Source organism: Cupressus sempervirens, chromosome 5 (genome assembly GCF_028749045.1).
Source record: "Cupressus sempervirens isolate cs-2001-9-10 chromosome 5, ASM2874904v1, whole genome shotgun sequence".
Taxonomy (NCBI): Eukaryota; Viridiplantae; Streptophyta; class Pinopsida; order Cupressales; family Cupressaceae; genus Cupressus; species Cupressus sempervirens.
In genome coordinates, this window is record NC_143122.1 from 141190559 (window position 1) to 141211305 (window position 20747).

A 20747-nucleotide genomic window follows, 5' to 3' on the forward strand; every position below is an offset into this window, starting at 1 on the left:
GGAGGAGTATCTACATTTGGTAGAATTCACCTATAACAATGGATATCACAGCTCCATAGGTATGACACCATTTCAAGCATTGTATGGTAGACCTTGTAGGACATCTCTTAGTTGGGATAATTTGGAGGACAAGACTCTTTTAGGACCTGATATGTTGCAAGATTTGGAGCAGCAAGTTAAGACAATCAGAGAGCACCTTCTTACTGCTCAATATAGACAAAAGAAATATGCTGATAAGGATAGAATTGACCATCAATTCTTGGCTGGAGATAAAGTGTTTCTTCAAGTAAGGCCTCGTAAAAGTCCAATTCGTTATGGAAAGGGATCCAAGTTAGCACCACGATTTGTTGGTCTGTTTGAAATTTTGGAATGGATAGGACCTATTGCCTACAAACTTGCCTTGCCACCGAGTCTTTCATGCATTCATAATGTATTTCATGTTTCAATTTTGCATAAGTATATACTTGATATTGCTCACATGCTTGACTGGAAAAATTTATAGATTTTGGATGGTCAAATCATGCTGGAACCAGTGCAGATCATGCAAAGCAGAACTATGATTTTAAGAGGAAGAGAAATAAAGTAGGTAAATTTTCTTTGGGACCCCAATGATGAAACATTTTCTACCTTGGAGGACACTGAAATGATGAGAACAACTCATCCACACTTGTTTTCTAACTTCTAGGAGAAAGTTGAATCCTAGTGGGGGAGGGTGTCATGCCTGACCACTACTTCTATTCAATAGTATTTTGAGACTTTATTGTTTGGAGTTCATTTCTATAGATATGTTGTGTTCATTACAGAACTTGGTTATATTTTGAGTCATTTGGAACTCGAGACTTATGATGAATGTATTTTCAATTCAGGACTAATTGTTTAGTTTTGAAGGTTACTTAGGATGTTACGATGTGAAACTATAATTGCATGCTATTTGGGTATCGATTATGTTTATTATGTTTCAAACTTGATGTAAACTGCATTCTAAGTTGAATAGATATTAGAAAGAAAGTTTTAGTTGTATGTTCAACTTGTTATTGGAAATACAATTGTGTGTTCATATGCTCTATGTGTTTGAATTTGTCATTGTATTTTCATATGTGTGACTGAGAGGGAGTTGAATTATCACTTAGGTTTTGATTATCTGACTTATATTGACTTGTCATTACTAACTGCAGTTGGCATTGCATATAGATATACTTATTTTTGAAAGGGTTTAAATACCCTAAATTGAGATTGGCAAAAACATTTTTCAATTTTCTTATTTTAAAATTTTTAATTACCTCTTATTATCAAGTAACCCTAAGTGGGTGTCGAATGCCTTGAATAAGGTAAAATGTTCATTGTTTAAAAGCCATATACGATGGTGGCAAGTAGACTATCATGTGTACTTGGTAGTGAAGTGTCTCAGTGGAATGAAATGCATATTTATGAAGTTTGATCAGCCTTTTTTGTATGGGAGTTGGGTTTATTGTTGTAAGTGGGCCGAAATCTTGGTTTCATAGCTCTATTCTATTATGCATCTGAGATGCCTGTTGCTAAGAATCAACATCATGGAGGAATTGGTCAAAAGGGTATTCATGCTTATGAAGCCGAGCATTGTTAGGTTTTGCACTACCAATCATTATCTCTCAAGCGCATATTGGTGTTTCCAATTTTGGAAGTGTGGTTTTGTTTTTGGCATTTGGGGCTTTGACAATGAGTTTATTTGAAGAGTTTTGTATCGAGATTTTCGGGAACCTATTGTGATTTGAGGTAGGGGGCATTTATAACCTATTCCTTACTGTTATTTGGGTGTTAATTGTTTGAAGGAAATAGGAAATGTTGTAGTTTTTATAATACCGATACCCAAGTATGGGTGTATCCAAGATTGGGAAAATGGACTACCGAGTTTTGTATATATCTATATTTGGATTGAGGGTACTATGTAAGTTCTTGCATTGTTGTTTGCATTCAGACTTAAATGTGGATTATATCAGGTTTTCTATATTCAGTTTTGTAAACCTGAGGTGTTATTTTTGGTTTGTTTCATTTTCCTGTATGAAATTGCTTTTGTCATATAACCGACATATGAGATAGGGCACAGTTTCATTGAGAAATGTGTTTTAGTTAGAGCTTGGTCTTTATGTAAAATAGTTATATACATATTTGTGTACAATCAAACCCAGGGAAAAATGTAGTGTCGCTGTTGGCATTAATATGTGGTTTCACAGAGTGAACCCGTAAGGAATTTGTACCTACAATTTTATAAATTTACATGAACCATGGGTTTAGTTATAATATCAAAGAGTTTATATGATGATTGAGACATTGTTATTGTTTTACAGTTTTTATGTGTTTGGTGGTGTAAAACTTGAGCTTGACTGTCAAAAATATGAACACGGGTTCGATGTGCAGTTCGACCCAAAGTGGTAGTATTTAAAACACCAGTATTTAAAAAAAGAACTTATATGATATGTGGATTTCATGAAACCAATAACATAGACAAACTAACATATAACTATATGAAACCAAGGGTAGACATTTTGTCGAACAATTATATGAAATGAGAGTAGACATTTGGTCATACAGTTAGCATGAAACATAAAGAATGTTGTATTAGCAATTTTTAGTATAGTGTTATTATATGGCTGAAAGGTTATCGAATAACCGATACTCTGTGTGAACTGACATCATGATTCAACTACAATTTGGAATTTCGTATGTTGATAGTTTTTTTTAGTTATCTTATGCTATTATGAAATTTTGGAACTAGGCAGCGACATTTTGTCATATAGTTAAGAGGAAACTTGAAACAAGTAGATATATTTTGTGACAGCATGATTTTCTCATTAAGTTATGGAAAGATGTAGAAAGGTATCAAGTGATAATAGTTGTTGTTTAATTGGATTATGCATATGATCGGGTTTCGTTCACAATTGTATAAATTATTATGTGATAGTTGAAAAATTAGAATAACTAATGTTACTCGATGCTCAAAATGAAAATAATGATTTGATTTCAGTTTCACAGTTTTGTATGTTATTGAGATTCTAGTTATGAGCAGTAGCATATTGTTAAATAGTTAGTGTAAATTCAAATAAAAAGGGTATTAGCTTATGAGTTTTTCGTAAGTAGAGCTTGCAATTGGATATTGGAAATAATGTTAACTATACGATATCATTATTAATGTTCTTTTGTATAAAACATTAACTAAGACTGGACATGAAGAAGTCTACTAGATATGATTAAATTAGTTGATTATGTTATGAAGCTTTTCAATGAACATTGATATGATGTTTTGAAATTAAAGTTTTATGAATTAGAAATATTTTCTGATAAAGATGAATTTCAGTTCATAATTGAAAAGAAAGTTGTTTCAAGTATTGAGGCAGATTATGATATATGTTTGATGATATGTCATTTAAAACAAGAATATCATGTGCATTTTGATTTGTTATCTTGGTCATTTTGAAGTTAAGAGTAGATGGTTAGGTCAGCAAGAAATTGAGTGTATAGTATGAAGATTCTGTATCATTGAGCTGAGACAACAGTTCAATTGTACTTACGTGATCTTAATATTATAGGTTTAATTTTTGTTGTTATAATTATCTATATTTACCTTTAAAATTGGCAGAATAAGATGTGTTATAGATGGATTAAAGGATGTAGTATGATGTTGTAAACTGATTTTATATCTATTGCATGTACATTCTTAGTATATCTGTTTGATGTGTATTTTAAGAATAGCTGTGATGAACATATATCAGGGTGGCTGAATTGAGTTTATTCTATTTAGTTGATTATTTCAGTGATAACTTTAAAATGAATTGGGTGGATTAATTACATATAAAAAGATAATTGGCCTTACCTATGACTTAAACCTATAAGGTTAAGTACGAAGAACAAGGCAAATCTCTATTCTGTCATTGACAAGTATAATAGAGAATATCGTTATGTGTTGACTATGAGCATACCAAACATGGATGCAAAATCTTAGTGCCATAATGATGACACCTTAGTATATATATGATTCATTTACAGGTTATTCTTAGTGTGAGTTTAATTTTGCATTGTTAAGTAAATGTTTACTTCTTGCATATTAATTTTGGAACTGCACTATGTTAAGTGAATCAGATATCGACATTATGGTTATGTATATGTTTGTTCTAACGTGTATGCAGGTGGATTACACTTTTCAACTTAGTGTGTACTGAGCCCCTTTTGTGTTGTGTTGCATTTTTGTGTGTTTTTCAAGTGCTTCAAGTTGATTAGCATTAGCAAGTAGCTAAAGATTACTGTTGAAGTTTCTTCTTGAATCAATGTTTAATTACTTGTAGGGTCCATATGTTGGACATTTGAGATTAAAAAGAATGTTGTACTTCATTAATGTACTGAACTCAATATGTAACAACATCATATTGGTAACATATATGGATGATATCACATTTCATCTTCAGTATTTTGGATTGAGAGTGACTCAATCATTGTATTTTTACTCGTATTAAGTTGATTTAATAAAAAAAATATTGTGTTCTTTGTACTTGTTATTGGTTTTCAAATTTATTGGTTTATGCTTAGTGTAGCATTACAATCAATATGCTCATTAGAAATAGTAGATTGTGCATAATCTCTAAGATCTCCTAGGTGTAGCTTCATCAAACTTTTCCATGCAAGAAATTTATCTCTATTAAGCTTGGGTATTTATCTTTTTGACATCTTGATCTTTCTACTTCTGGTACCTTCAAACTAGTCCTCTTAATAAAATAGCTTTGATACCAATTGTTGAAATTATTTAGAATAACTAAGAGGGGGGTGAATCAGTTATCCAAGGTCCAGATGTACAATTAAAACTTTTCATAGATTAGTGAACCCATATCCATAAAACATTCTCATCATGCATGCATCCATTAGATTATGCAATCACTTAAACTTGTAGGTTACTATCAAATCAATTTGCAAAAATATAAACATGAAACATAATAGATCTCAATAACACATTTGACACAATGATTAACATGGAAACCCAATTTGAAAAAAATCATCAGTAACGTAGTACTCATTCTCACTCTTTTGAAGTGATTCCCTATGAAAGGCCAACCCTATTAAAGGTTATAGTACATATTGTTAAATGTGACTTGGTTAAAGGATTTCAATCACCCTATTAGAAGTGAGCCTTGTTAGAGGACTTTAGGTCATTCACTTGGAATGTCACCCAGTTAAAGGATTTACAAATGACCATTAGGTCAACTTTAATCCAAAGGATTTACCCTAGACTAATACAATGATTAGAGAGTAATAGTAAGACTTGATCTGATAAAAACTTGCAATATACTTGCAAATTACAAATCTCTTTTTCAATCCTCCATTCTACTTGGCTTTCATACACTTCAGCTCTAATAGCTTGTTCACCCTTCAAGCATCCATACCCTTATGCATTCTTGCTTTGCTTTCCAATGCAATCTCTTCTCTTAGGTCACTGAATGAAGCAATACCCTAGACCCCTTGTCTTCCTTATGACAACCCTTGCTTCTAATCAGTCATCTCTATAAATAGAGAATTAAGATTTTTTTTGATTCATCCTCCATCACCCATTTTAGCATTAGGTTAGATTAGGTAGGATTCAATGAATCTATCCCTCATTTCATTTCATTCCCTTCTAAAAAATTCCTCTTCAATTCTCTTTGTATTCACCTCAAAATAGTTCACCATGAATTCTGTGCCAGTATCTCACCAACCTTATCTTCCACATGGCTCACACAATCCATGAAATCAAACTTGTTAGCTCAGATTCATCAAATTCTAGATCTTTCTCATAATGCTGACACTCAACATTAATTGGCTTTTGATTCTCAGCACATATTATGTTACTCAGCATCCATTGATTTTCTACTCAGCTTACACTAACTTTTCTCGACACCTACTACTCACTCGGTCAAGCTTGGTAGATAAAATTTTATTTAACTTGTTCTTCTAAACTTACTTAGTGTAACCAATCTTTGCAACTTTATGTAGATTAATGCACTATAATATCATTGTCTTGAATGATTCTTTTACTCCCTTTCATATTGTAACTCAACCTTTCCTCTAGGTGCTATTTTTACCTCATTTGATCAAATCCTCTTCATCAATCAAATAAATGATAGTACTCAAATTATATAAGCAATTTTTTTACCAACAAGTAGTAGGTTTGACAATAGTGACAAAATAATGATTGAAATACATTTATCATACTTGTATCAATTTATTTTTGATAGATTAATGGGCTCAAATATAATATCCAAGATGAGTTAACATTGGTGTTAGTGGAATCAGTCCACAAATATAATCAACTTTCCCTCAATATTGAGGAAAAGAAAAAGTGGAAAGGTGAACAAAATAACATAGGAGGAAGAGGAAATACTTTTAGAGGAAGAGGTAGATTCTTTAGAAGAGAGAACTATCCTAGGCAACAAGGATAATCTAGCATCAGTTAAGGGGGAGAAAATGATAGTAGCAGTAGAGGTTCCTTTAGGAGAAGAAAACCTAGTCTAGGAGGAAGGTTTGGAGGTAGAGGAACAAATGTGTTCATTGGAAGATGTTTCTCTTGTAACCAAGTTGGACATCAGTCATTTAGGTGTCTAGAAAAGATAGATGCAACCAACCAAGGTAAAAGGAGAATTTAGTTGCTCCAAGATGAATATTGTCAAAGTTCCATCTCATTCCATATGGTTGCATCTTCTTCAAAAAATGCAGGCCTAGAGATAGGAGAAAAATTTATGTTCAATAGATCAGTTTTGATACCACTTAACCAAGAAGCTCCTCAAAGAAAATCAATTTTCAAGATAGCCTGCAAGGTGAAAGGAAAGTTATGTAAAGTCATTATTATTTAGGCTCTAATAAAAATATATCTTCTATTGAAATGGTAAATAAACTAAGTCTACAAAGAATCCAACATCCTAATCCCTTTAAAGTTTCTTGGCTAAAGTAAGGAGAAAAGGACCTTAGTAAATGAATAGTTTTATGTTGAGTTTTAGATTGGGGAATATAGGGAAAAAGTACTATGCGAGATTGTGGATATGGATGCTTGTTATCTCCTCTTTGGCAAGCCTTGGCAATATGACACAAATGCCCAAAATGAAGGAAAGACCAATGTATATACCTTGACCAAAGATGGGGAAACTTATACCATGACACCATTGGTTGGAGAGACTAAGGATAAGATTGTACCTAGTACAATCATTTTAGTAGGTGAAAATAAATTCTTGAAGGGATTAAAAGAGGAAAAGATGCCATGTTCTTTTGTTGTAGTGAAACCTAAGGATGATACACCTAGGAAAGAAAGTTGGCCCAAAATAAGTTATAAACCTATTGGATCAGTATAAGGGGATAATTGTTGATGAGACCATAGATACATTACCACCCAAAAGGGAGGTAAGCCATTTTATAGACCTTATTAATGGCTCCACACTACCCAACAAGGCTGCCTATAAACTAATTTCAGAGAAGAATGTTGAAGTAGCAAGGAAAATAAAAGGATTGTTAGAGAAGGGCTTAAAATGGAAGAGAATTGACCTTGTGATGTCCCAACAGTCCTAGCTCCTAAAAAGGAAGGTACAGGGAGACTATATATAGACTCTAGAGCCATAAACAAGATAACTATATCAAATATAGGTTTCCAATGCCTAGAATGGAAGATATTATGGATTGTTTGGGAAATAAAAGATATTACTCCAACATTTACTTGAAGAGTGGCTACTACCAAATCAAGATTAGAGAGGGGGATGAGTGGAAAACAACCTTCAAGACTAAGGAAGGACTATTTGAATGGATTGTGATGCCCTTTAGCCTTTCCAATGCTCCAAGCACCTTTATGAGATTGATGAGTGAAGTCCTTAAACCTTTCATACATTTTTTTATTGTATTGTATTTAGATGATATCTTGTTTTTTAGCAAGGATAAGGATGAACATCTAACACATCTTTATATGGTCTTAAAGAGGCTACATGAGGAGCAATTGAATATCAATTTAGACAAATCTGTGTTCTTGCAGGAAGATTTTGTGTTTCTTGGGTTTGTCATCTCCAAAGGCAACCTAAAGATGGATCCTCTTAAGGTTTAAGCCATATTGAATTGGTCTACTCCAAAGTCTATTGATGAAGTAAAGATTTTTCATGGTCTTGCTAGATTTTATAAGAAATTTGTAAGAAAATTTAGTGAGATTAGAGAGCCTATGATTGATATTATTAAGGGGGGAAGGAAATGTCAATTTGTATGGACTAAAGATGTAGATAAGTCATTTGAATACTTGAAAAAAAGGGTAGCATGAAAACCTATCTTGGTTTAACCTGATTTTAATAAGGTTTTTACTATTGAGTATGATGCAAGTAAGAGAGCAATTGGTGGTGTCTTGAGTCAAGATGGTAGGCCTGTGGCCTTTTTTAGTGAAAAACATAATGAGGAAAAATAAAAGTACTCTACTTATAATCTAGAACCCTATGGTATGGTTCAGTCCCTTAGAAAGTGGAGACACTACTTGTTACCTAAAGAATTTATTGGTTATACTGACAATCAAGCTTTGAGTTTTTTGAATAGACAAGAGAAATTGAACCATAGACATATCAAATGGATGGAGTACTTGAAGAAATATACATTCACTATCAAGTATAATAAGGGAGTGGATAACAAGGTAGCTAATGTCTTGAGTAGGAGAAATCTAGCCATCCAAGAAATCCAAATGGAAAGTATTGGTGTTTCTACCTTGAAAGATATGTATCCTACTGATGAAGATTTTCATCAAGCTTACTAAGTTTATATGGAGTTAGGGGATAGATACCATATTTATTTTGGAGACTTTATAATTCAAGATGGCCTTTTGTTCAAAGGAAGTCAACTCTATATACCACAATGTTCAATCAGGGAAAATATAATCAAGGAGAAGCATTGTGGAAGTCTAGTTGATCATTTTGGCCTTGACAAAAGTTTGGAGTAGGAAAGAAGATTTTACTTTTGGCCTAGAATGCAATTAGATGTTAGGAAATTTGTGTAAATTTTTCTTATTTGTCAAAGGGATAAGGGGAAAATTTCTAATCAAGGTTTGTATACTCCATTACCTATACCCACAAAGCCTTGGGATTCAATCAACATGGACTTTGTTTTGGGTCATCAAGGACTAACTCTAATTATGATAGCATATATGTGGTTGTGGATAGATTTTCTAAGATGTAACACTTCTTTCCTTGTAGGTTCCCTTATGATTCTTATAGTATAGCAAGCCTTTTCTTTAAAGAGGCTGTAAGACTTCATGGACTTCCTCTTTCTATTCTGTCAGATAGAGACCCAAAGTTTTTGGGATACTTTTGGCATACCTTGTGGAAAAGGTTAGGCACAAATATTGCAATGCCATTTTCCTATCATCTTAGGTTAGATGGGAATAATAAAATTATCAATAGGTCCTTAGGTTACCTTCTTAGATACCTTACCAAGGACTATGGTGTTGCATGGTATACTATTTTACCTTAGGAAGAGTTCTCTTACAATGATTCCATCAATAAAAGTACATGATTGAGTCCTTTTTAGATTTTGTATGGATCTCATCCTAGGGGAGTGTTTGAGCTTAGAGAAGTAGAAAATATTGGTTAGAGGAGTGCCCTTGTTGATGATTTTGTAGAGGTCATGAGGGACATTCACCAACAAATTAAAGAAAAGTTGCAGTAGAGTTCACAAAACTATAAGCAAGCAACAAATGTAAGGAGAAGAGAATTGCATTTCAATGTTGGGGACATGGTCATGGTACATCTTAAGAAGTAGAGACTTCCTAAAGGTAAGTACACTAAGTTACACATGAAGAAGATAGGTTCCTTTCAGATCCTTAAGCAATGTGGTCCCAATGCCTACGAAATTGCTTTACCTACTGACATCAATCTTTTACCTATTTTTAATGTATCATACATTTATGCCTATATGTTAGAGTAAATAATTAATTATTAATTATTTATTCTATTTACTTAAGCTTACTTAGGTTAATGCATTTATTTAATATTTAGTAGTTAATAATTGTAGTGATGAGTTGTTGACAACATGGGAGTTTGTTCCCTTCTAGCATGTTCCACTTTTTTGTGGAAGAGTGCTTAGTTGTTAATCTTATCTTCTACCTCCTTCCAGCTTGTTCTACAAGCTTCCTTGAGGCCTTTATAAGAGGTCTCTCTCACATTGTAAAATCATCCATTCACATAGAAATTCTATTTTTGCTATTGTGAAATATTTTTTCTTGCTTTGTTTCTTTCAAGCTCTTGCTCCTTAGGTTTCTCTTTGAAAAGCTATTTGCACTGCAGGTGATCTTGGTGACTATGGAGTTGGATTGCATCAAATCCTACACTATAAACCTTCTATCTATACTGACATTGGTGTTTTAGGGTTTACTGATTCTCTAAATGTAGATATACTCCAAGGTCTATCAAAGCAAGTACCACCAAGAGTTGAATGCATACTAGAAAAGAGGATCAACAAGAAAACTAGGAGGCATACCTACCATGAGTACTTAGTTAAATGGTAGGGAAAAAATTTAGAGGAGGAAACTTGGATGACTCCTTAGGAAATATAAAAAATTGGTGTGAAACTTTCAGACACTCATACTCAAGAGGCTTGAGTCTTGTTGGCCAGAGGAATATGGGGCAGGGCACCTAGATGAAAAAATGAGTTGTTGATCAGCTTGAAGGAGGATCATGGTGGAATAACATGGGGGTGATGCTTCAATTCATTAAACATATTGATTTTTTCTTATTATAATAAGGTTGATCCTTGTTTGTGAGGTCAAGGAACTTAAGGTGCCATATAAGCCTAAGTTACCTTAGTCCTAAGGATCTTTATTTTTGGTTGTTTTAGTTAATAAATTGACTCTAAGTATGTTTTGTGAGTCATTACACCTTATTTAGGTCCTAAGTGTTGCAAATTACCAAGTGGTTAAGTTCTAGGAAGCAATAGCGGAAAAATCTCATTTTGCAAGAAAAGTTACTGACAACTTTTTGTGAAATTTGACATTTTTTTTGCAAAACATTACAATTGGTCTTTTAACCACTCAAACCAACCAGGTATCAGTTTGTGATTATGTATTTGGATTCTAATACCCTCTATGAAGTTAGAGATGTAAGGAGGTGTACATTCAACAAGTTTTTCATACCAAATATATAAATTTTATGAGCATTTTATTGTTGTATAGAATTGTACAAATTGGGAGACCAAATCTAGTTGCATGATTTGAAAGTGTTCTAAGTCTAGATTGCATTGCATTTGATTTCATTTTTATTGGTTTAGTTTGAAATAAGTTACAATATTTTCTTTGCAAGTAGCTTCACAAACCCTTAAATTGAGGGTTTCAGGAAAGATGTGGCCCTAACCTGTAATTCCAAATTTGGTTTTTCATGGCTTTCTAGAAATTTCAAGGTTAGGAAATGTATTTTAAGATTTCAAAGTGTTGGATTTTTCTCAAGTGATTCAAGGGGTAAATGAACATGTCCTAGGCTGAATATTGCAATGTATTTAGTTAAGAAAGTGTTGATTTTGTGGGTAGGACTTGGAATGTGACCATAGAACTTTGTAGGTGGTCATTCCTTGGTGAAATAAGTTAGGTAAATCCTTCTAGAAAATAAAACCATACCTAGGCACCCATCTTTGTTCCATAATAGGTGTTCCATGCTTGATTTGGTCAATTAGGCCTATGAGGCTTATGTAGGATCAGAGGTGTTGGATTAGGTTGGAGGGTTGGTGTTTGGAGGATTTGTAACATCCAAAAGGTATCCAAAACCCTAGTTAATTTACCAAGTTTAGTAGGAAAAATCCAAGTTACTACCCTAAAACAAGAAAAAAGGCTACAAGGGAATTAAGCCTCTTAAGTGCAAATTTTCTTGGTAAAGGTTGGGGAAGTCAAATAACTATAGAAGTCCCATCCTTGATTATTCCTTGAATGGTACTAGGTGTTATTTTTTTCCAAGGAATAGATTGGAGTTCATTTCTCAATTTGTGCCCATTTAACCATTGTTGATCCCTAGAGTCACTAATAAGGAAAGAAGTTTTGAAAATTGAAGAGTTGTGTAGAATTTTGGCATTGTACTAAAACTTGTTAGGAGTCTTTAAGGGCTCTAGAAGATTGGGAAAGGTAAAATTTCCTTAAATGTTTTAGTTGTGGTTCTACCAAGTTTTTGGTGTGAGCACTCTATATTATAAAGGGAAATTGTAACCATTGGGAAAGGTGTATATAGCCCTCTAATGGATGAGGAAATTCAAAATGTTGAATTGTGAAGACTGTGATGAAGAATTGAATAACAAAAAATTTGATTGTTGGTGAGATTTCTCTATTTTAGCTTATTTTTATAGAGAAATGTATAGATTGGAACATGTGGTTAGTGTTCATAGTGAGATAGTAAATTTTCTTAGATTTAATTTTTATTTGGTCTCATTTTCTAGTGTAGAATAATAAGGGAGAAACCTCATTTTTTCTAGTAAGTAGTCACCTAACCCTCATCCCCATAAGGGTTTCTAATAGATTTGGCCCTAAATTGACTTTCCAAGGTTGGATTTGTATGACCTTTTGAGGAAAGCAATTAGGGTCAATTCTCTCAAATATTGCAAACGCATGGCACTAGAAAACATTATTTTCTATATTTAGGAGCAAGCTCTAGATTCAACATCCCAATGTGCTCAAGTAGGAAACAATAAAAAATTCTATTAAAGTGGAAAAAACAAATTTTTCAATGTATCACCTATGATTTTTATTGCCAATGGAATACTAAGGTTAGAAAAAGCATTAAAAAAAAAAAAAAGGTTAAACACATATGAGAAGACCTTCAACATGGCACCAAAGAGAATACAAAGAAGTGCAAACCTCACTCCTCCAAATAAATCCAAGTTGAAGAGGATTTTTCCAAGTGATGGAGATGTGTGATCAAGTGTATCTCAATCCTTCAATAGATGGGACATGGAAGTGTGAGATGGGTGTGAATTTGAGCATGGTAAGGCCATATTTGATGACTTTGTTCTTCACAAGAGCATTATAACATTAACATAAAGAGTGGATATGAATTATGAAGGGAGAATTTAATTTATAGTCCAAGTGAGATGAAGATGGAGGATCAAGATACACAGATGAAGGAAGGATGAGGGAGGGCTAATATGCAAGGAGATGGAAACACATGGATTGTGCTCTCTCAAATCCATAGCCTTATGACAAGTGTCACAAGGAGAGAGGATGTGAGAGGATGGGAAATGGAGGGAAAGTGGGGGGGAAAAGTTGTTATTATGGGGATGGAGTGTGTAAGAGGAATGTAAGGGATGTGTAAGAAGTCATTAAGTCTCTATAAGAGAATTTAATGCATGTGGGTAGGAATGTAAGAGAGTATTCGAATTTGTCTTGACTTAGGAATTCTTAATCCATGATTAAAGTTGTGTACATGATTAGGATGAGGATTAGGCTTGGATTAGAGGATGGATTAGGAAGTAAGTGGCATGTTAGAGAAATGCAAGTGGGTTGGGTAATTAAATGGATTTAATTGGTTAATTAAATAGGTTGGGTTAATTAAATAGTTAGCATGGGTGAATGGGTTGGGTTGAGTTAGAACTAAGGATTTAGGATGAGATTAAGGGTTAATTAGTGGTTGAGGATTTGATTAAAATAAATAATTTTATCAAAGGGGAATTTGAAATTAAATTAAATAGATTTTGTGCATTTAATAGAAGAATGGGGATTTAATTGATAATTAGACTTTTGATTGTCATTTAAATTTATAAATTGCAATATACTTTATTAAATAAATTAATTAACTAGGGGATCACATTGAATTAATTAAATATTAAATAATTAATGAATAATTATTTAGGAGATGAATAAATAGGATTACTTAAATGATGTAATCAAATTTAGGTGTCTATATTTTGTGCATCTTTAACATAGTATTGGGACAACACTATTTTGAGGAAGTTTGAAGATAGACAATGTAAAGAAGATTTATAAAGAAAAAATTTTGCCCTCTTAAAAAGAAAGATTTGAGACTGGATTGTGTGATGCCCTCTGATGACTTCTTGAAAAGTACAAGAAATCAGGGTGAGGAGGAGGACTTTGGTTGGCTAAGAGATGACAAAATGAGAATCATACGATCACTATGGGAGCATGAGACAAAGGGAAACCATTTGCACAATTTTAACCATGGTTAAAAATTTAGATTGTGGGGGGTGCAAGGTGATTGGATTTTAAAATGAACACTTGTGATAGTGACTGTGGGATGAAGGGGGTTTTGGAAACTTTGGATACTTTTAGGACTGTAGCATTTACAAGATCATGATTGTAGGATTGATTTGATTGGTGATTTGTAGATAGGATTACTTAGATCAACTGACTCTTATGGATTTTGTGGGATTCTAAAAAATAGCTTTTGTTTCCATGGAATGAATGAAGGGGAGGTGAGTCGAATCCATTGAATCTTGAGTGTGGGGTACTTCGAAGAGGAGCACCACCATGTAGTTGAGAACTTAGTTTGAAATAGGAATGTTGGAGATGATGAGACCAAAATTTGCCTTTTTTTTTAATGATGTTTAAGATACATTGTTGATACTCTCTTTATCTTTGTTAAAAAATTTGTGGACCTATGTTTACCGAACCTATGATAAACCTATGGGGTAGAAACTATGCCATCTTTTGCTAATATTATATATAGTGTGCAGTATTTCATATAGTTATCAAAAAGTGCGTTCTTATATTTGAATTTAATTTGATAAATGTTTATTTGCAAAAATGTTTTTTGTTATAACTAACCTGTTAATGACTATTGAAAGATGATTGGAGGAATTCAAAAGCTAAGCATCAACAACATTTGAGGAGAAGAGAATGCCAAGGAGCAACCACAGTGGAGGAAGTTGTAACAGTCTTAGAAGACACGAAAGTGAGTAAGGAGGAACTATGAAGACTTATTACCTTCTCTACATTTACTCTATGGTGAGCGAATGTTCACACTTTATTATTCTTGCCTTAAGCTATTATTCTTTCTTCCCATCTTCAGTTGTTATCTTCCTATTTTCTCTCTTGCAAATTTTAAGCTAGGTCATTTACTTTTCTGTTATGGAATAAATAGTGATTTCCTATATATATAGGAATCCACCCAAGTGTGTTAAGTTTTAGAACCAGTTAGAAGAAATAGTTTCTGAGAATAGACTATTAACTTTATAGTTGTGTTTTTACAGTTCTGTGTTATGTAATAAATTTCTAAATTGAATGAAATAGTTTTTGCCTTTTACCTTGTGTTAGTAGTTTAGAGAAGTCAACCAAGGGGGGCCACTTGGAAGGTGGATTAGATTGGGATAGAATAGATTTATTTCCAAGAATTCATAGTATCTTAGTTATAAGTTGTGAGTTCCTTCTTGTAGCATCACACTTTATGAATGTTCCTGCAACATATGTGAGAACAGTTTTAGTGGATGAGCTAATCTTTTCATTGTATTTCCAGTATTCATAGAGTTAAGTGTGTTAGTTTCCTACAACAATAGTGTAAGTTCTTTTCCTTGCATTTTTACTTTCCTACAACATAAGCTTAGTGACTCATTAAGAGACCTAGTGCACATACTGTGCCAACCATTTCAAGTATACATCCCTGGGTTGATAAGATTAAATGCACCTCATAGTGGGAAAAATAGTCCTTAGTTTGAATATATTATTCCTAAGCAAGGCCTAGTGCATGACTATGATACACACATTGTGAGGTAGGTAAGGAGACTTGCAAATATTATAAGAACATCAAGACCTTGTCACCAACACTACATAGGAATGACTAAAAAAAAAAAAGGATCATTATCAAGAACTGAACCAATAGATATATCTAGTCTTCAACCCTTCATTGAAGTATTGTTCATTTTTCTTGACAACACTGCTCTAAATCCACCAGTTGTTAATCATCCAGTACCCAATTTTCCTTTTCAATAGCAACCTCATAATTTGATACCTCTAGTCATGGAACAACCTACTTTTCCATTTCCTCTTCCAAGTCTTGTAACCAATGCTAATCTTAAGAACACACCTCCCACTGCTCTTCCAAAGTTCTATGGCCTTGCAATTGAAGACCCTGATACTTTCTTATTTGAATTTGATATATTTTGTCATAGTTTTGACTACAACACTGATGCCCATAAGCTTAAGTTTTTTCCCACAACATTGAAAGAATCAGCTTTACAATGGTTCATGGGCTTAGGAGCCAATGCAATAGGAAGTTGGGATGAAATGCAAGCTCTATTTTTGGATAAATATAAAGAATATTACAAAGCATCTAGTTTAAGAGGGGATGATATCTTTAGGATATCATAGAAGGAGGAAAAAACATAGGAAGACTATGTTTCATGTTTCTTATACACACTGCAAAAGAACCCTCAGCATGCATTGTCTGAAGATTCACAAAAGCTAGTCTTTTTGAGAGGTGTGAATGGTGATTGTTTAGAAGCATTGGACCTAATGGCTGGTGGTGACGTATATCAAGCTTCTTGGGATGATCTCAAGAAGATCTATCAGAACTATTCAAGGTCAACCATGAAGAAAGGTCGAGGACCTCATTCCACAGTCACTAAAGGAATCACTCAAGGCATTTCGAAGCTTGAGATATCTAACCTATTGTCAGATCTCAAACAAGATATCATCAACAATGTTGCTACACATCTGGATACAATGAATGCAAAGAAGAAACAAGTAGAAGCTGAATTACAACTAGCTAGGTACTATCCTCATTTCTAGAAGCAAAAGAAGGATTGCCAATATAAACTAGTTGCAAGCATAGAGAACCAACATCTTCCAACTGAGTATGTCAAGATAGATGGAGATGATGCACAAGTATTCTTTTTTGCTCAATATCGACCATGGTCCCAATGTCAAGGTATACCTCAAGACCCCTTGCAAAGTTCAAATTCATATGATAATCAATGGAAAAATTATAATTTCCAAGGTCCTCCACAAAATCAATCCAATTGGAACAATGCTAGGAAAAATAATCCACAATAATCCCAATGGCCGCAGAATTCCCAACCACCCTAGCCTAATCAATAGATTAAGCAATGGCCACATAACCAATGGAAACCACCCCAAGGGAATTAGTAGTCTATGAACCAATGGAAGGGATCTCAACAATGGCCTAACCAAAACACTAGTGCTCCACAATTACCCTCTCCAATTCAACAACCGGCTTTAATGCCACCACCTGCAAATCCTACACCTCAAAAGAAAATGCAATTACAAAAATAACCTCAGCCAAATTCGAATAGCCAAAAACCACAATAGCCCATGTATAGTGCTGATGCTTAGCAATATCTTGCTTACACTCTGAATGTTGCTGATATACATCTAATATTTGGTACAACTTTACTAATGCCTAAACTGCCTCTTATAAATAAAATACCAAATTCTCCTACAACATCAAATCCTTTAGTTGCTAAACCTATTGACTCACCTAATGTCACCATGTTAACCCTAGTTAAACTAGCAGTAGAACCACCTTTTCCAAAAAAATTGATACAAAAGAACCTGAACAAACTAAGGAACAACCTTTTGACATTGTTGATTAGTTGAAAAATATACATGTCCAAATACCACTGTTTCAAGCTATTAAGGACATTCTAGTCTATGAAAAAGCTATTAGGGAAGCCTACCTAAAGAAACTTGGAAGGAAGAAGAAGGACCCCACCACAGTCCATGTTGTGGCACAAATGACTGACATCATGCTAGGGAAAGTGATTACAACAAAATATTCTGATCCAAGAAGTCCAGTAGTGAATGTCAGTATAAATGGTTAGTTTGTTAAAAATGCTTTAATAGACCTCAGAGCTGCTATAAATTTTATAACCAAAGATACCATGAAGAAGTTGAAAATAGGACTAAGGGCTACACCAACAATTTTGCAACTTGCAGATAGTTCTACTATCACCCTTGATGGGATGATAGAAAACATAATTGTAACCTTAGATTCTCTGGAGTATCCTGTAGACTTCATGATTTTGTCCCCTAAAGTTAATCTATTTGGTTATCTTTTCATCTTAGGTAGACCATGGTTAGCAACAACCGATGCAAATATAAGTTGCAAATCAGGGAATATGACTATATCAAATGGCCAAGCAACAAAGCAATTTCATTTATATCCTCTAGCCCAACCATTACCAGATTTGAGTGCATCTATTTTGCCAGATTTAGGAGATGATAAAGAGTTAAATTCTATAGTACAACTCATGATGTTGCATAGACAATCTTTTCTAAAATTGAAAGAGGAAGATTTAGTACTTCAAAGTATCCTCACTAACACTTGTGTGGTAGAAAAAGATGTATCTAAAAGTTTTGTGTTAGAATTGATCACATATGAGGAATGTGATAAGAATTGTACTTTTCTCAAAGAACTTGAAATTGTTTATCCACTTTTACCTTGTGAATTAGAAGCAAGTCCAATTTCTAAAGCCACTATGATAGACTCCACTACTACTGTTGAATTGACTAAAGGTCATAAACTTCATGTTAACCCCAAATTAACACCCACACAAATGGAACAGTTAAAAAGATTGCTTCAAAGGCATGAAAATGCCTTTGCATGGGATTATAGTGATATGAAAGGGTTGAGTCCTACATTATGCACTCATAAGATATACATCAATGAAGGTTGTCAACCACTCTGTCAACCCCATAGAAGGATAAATCCAAGCCGTAGAGAAATATTTAAAACTAAATTGTAGAAATTGCTTGATGTTGGTTTTATTTATCCTATATCTGATAGTAGATGGGTGTCACCCCTAGTTATAGTGCCTAAAAAGGAGGAAAATGGAAAATCTATGTAGATTATAGAGAATTGAACAAGGCTACTAAAAAGGATCACTTTCCTTTACCATTCATAGACCAAGTTTTGGACACACTAGCTGGAAAGAAGTATTTCTCTTTTCTAGATGGGTATAGTGGTTATAACCAAATCAGTATTGCTCTTGAAGATCAAGATAAAACCACATTTATGTTTCCATGGGGTACTTTTTCATACTCTATTTTACCATTTGGTCTATGCAATGCTCTTATAACATTTCAAAGAGTAGTTATTAGTATTTTTCCTGATATATCATATGATTATATGAAAATCTACATGGATGACTTCACAAGATTTGGAGTCACTTTTGAAGAAGCAATGGTGAATCTTGGAAAGGTTTTAGTAAGATGTCAAAAACATAATTTGGTACTTAACAATGAAAAGTATTTCATGCTCATGCAAGAGGGCATGGTACTTGGTCATTTCATATCCACTGTAGGAATACAAATGGATACAGCTAAGATAGAGGTAGTTTAAACATTTCCCATACCTACAAAATCAAAAGATGTAAGATCCTTTCTAGGTCATGCTAGATATTATAGATGTTTCATAAAAGATTTTAGCAAAATAGCTAGTCTTTTGTATAAGTTACTCACAAAAGAAGTTGAATTTAGTTGGACATTTGAATGTGATGAAGCCTTCCTCCAGCTTAAGAAACTTCTAACCACAACCCCAGTTTTACAAGGCCCTTATTGGAATTTACCTTTTCACATATATACAAATGCCTCTGATTATGCCATAGGTGTAGTCTTAGCACATCAATCCCAAAATCTTGAAAATACCATCTATTATATAAGTAAGAGCCTTCATGGTCTAGAGGTGAACTACACTATGACTAAAAAAGAACTGCTAGCAGTAGTTTATGCCCTCAACAAATTTTGGCATTACAGAACTGGCTATTCCATATTTCTTCATACTGATCATGTAGCAATTAAATATCTCATGAAAAAACCTACTATAATAGGTAGGTTAGCAAGATGGTTACTATTATTTCAAGAATTTGATATAACTATTGTTGATAAGCCTAGAAAAGCTAATGTTGTAGCTGATTATTTATCAAGAATCCATCATGATGATGCTGACACTACTTTGATTGATGATGCATTTCTGAATGAGCATTTGTTTCATATTACTATTCAAATTCCATGGTATGTAGATATTGCTAACTACATTATAGCTAATAAAATACCAACACATTTTTCTTACAAGGAAAAGAAGCTACTTGTAGAGAAAAGTTTTCATTTTTCTTGGATAGATAATCTCTTGTTTTACACTGGACCTAATCAAAAGATGAGAAGATGTGTGAGAGAAGATGAGACGTATGAAATTTTATAGGCATGTCATAATGAACCATGTGGAGGACACTTTGCAGCAAAAAGAACAACTTTCAAAATACTGACAACTAGTTATTATTGGCCTACACTTCATAAGGATGTAGTCAACTATATAAGAAAGTCTGACTAGTGTCAAAAGATGAGCTAACCAACCAGAATAGATGAAATGTCTCTTAATCCTGAGATGGCATTAGCACCATTTGACAAATGCAAAATGGACTTCATTGGTCCAATTGATCCTCCATCTAATGGTAAGTCCTATATTTTGGTGTGCACTGACTACCTGACAAAATGGGTTGAAGTTAAGGCTATGAAGCATTCCCATGATGAAAAATTTGTTGAGTTCTTGTATGAAGAGATTTTTACTTGCTATTGTGTACCCAAAGAGCTAGTCACTAATCAAGTGCACAATTCACCTCTAATTTGATCTCAAAATTGATGAAACAATATAACATCAGGCATCAAAAATCTAGTCCTTATCATCCACAAGCTAATGGACAAGTGGAGGTTATAAATTTGGAGTTGGAAAATATTCTAACAAAAACACTCCAATTACACCATCAAGATTGGACCAATAGATTACAAGAAGCCATTGAGGCTT